Below are 1,296 nucleotides of genomic sequence, written 5' to 3' on the forward strand. Positions count from 1 at the left end.
TCAAGACTATGGAATTCAATGTGATGTTCTTGATGTTCTTGAATTTCATGACAAGAAGATTAAAGTTGATTCTCATGAAGATGAAAAAGTTTTTTGCTCGATTGGAGTTCAAACCGATGATATTTTGTGTTCTTGTGATTTGTTTGAAGGAATGATTCCTTATCGAAAACCATTAATCCAAGAAATTCACAAGTATCAAACTCCAAAATATATGATCCAAACTTGTCAAGCTATAGTTGTGGAAAGTGGGTTTGTTCGTGAATTCAAATCTTCAAGATCCAAGAAGATGAAAAAGAAAAAGAAAAAGAAGAAGAAGATCAAACGTAAGAACAAGTGGGTTTATTCACAAAAATCGTCAAATGTTGTTGTGAAGCCGAAATCCATGAAGCAAATTTGGGTTCCAAAGCAACAATCATCAAATGTTGCATTGAATTTGAAGTCAAAACCCAAAAGTGTTTATGGTTCTTATGAAGATGTTCTTATACCGTTGAAGAACACGAAGAGCACGAAGAACGAGTTGTACAACACGCATCGTGGGTGGTACAATGTTCAAATTGGAGATTTTCTCGTCCCAACAAAAGAACCAAGATCTTCAAAATTTGATTCGTTCGTTGCAAATGGAACTCATATCATCAAAAAGGTATCTCAAATTCTCAAATGGATTCCAAAACGATCATGATTTCAAATCGTGTTTTGCGTTTTTTCATTTTTGAGCGCTTTGTCTCAGTGGATCAAATCCGTTTATACCCTCATTGATTGATCCAATATTTTTTTAGATCAATTCAAAATCAAAATCTTATTCACACATTATTTTTTTTCTTCGAAATTCACTGTTCATCGAGTCATTTTTTTTTAAATCCAAATCTTTTAATTCGACCATTGAACATTCCATAATTCGAAGCCCAAAATATTTCGAAAATTACTGTTCATCTAAACATTTACTTAAGCCCAAAGTGTTTTTCGTTACTGTTCATAGATCCAAATCTTTAGCCCAAATCATTTGAGTTCGTTATTGTTCATTGATTTGTTCTTATTTTCGTGTCATAAGAATCTCTATTTGATGATACGGATGCTATCTTATTCTCATCATCTTAAACCTGTTTAGGGGTCGTTTGATATGCTATCTAACTGGGTCCAAAGCGGGACTGGGTCCATAAAATACCAATTAGCACGTTTGATATTGATTATAGATTACGGGACTCGGTCCAACATTAGGACTCGGTCCAATGAAAATAGAGGACTCGGTCCTTGCTTTAAACTTGATGGACCGAGTAAAAAATCAAAGCTGTCGATGCC

This window comes from Lactuca virosa, chromosome 3, assembly GCF_052849685.1.
Source record: "Lactuca virosa cultivar CGN04683 chromosome 3, Lactuca_virosa_CGN04683_v6, whole genome shotgun sequence".
Lineage (NCBI taxonomy): Eukaryota > Viridiplantae > Streptophyta > Magnoliopsida > Asterales > Asteraceae > Lactuca > Lactuca virosa.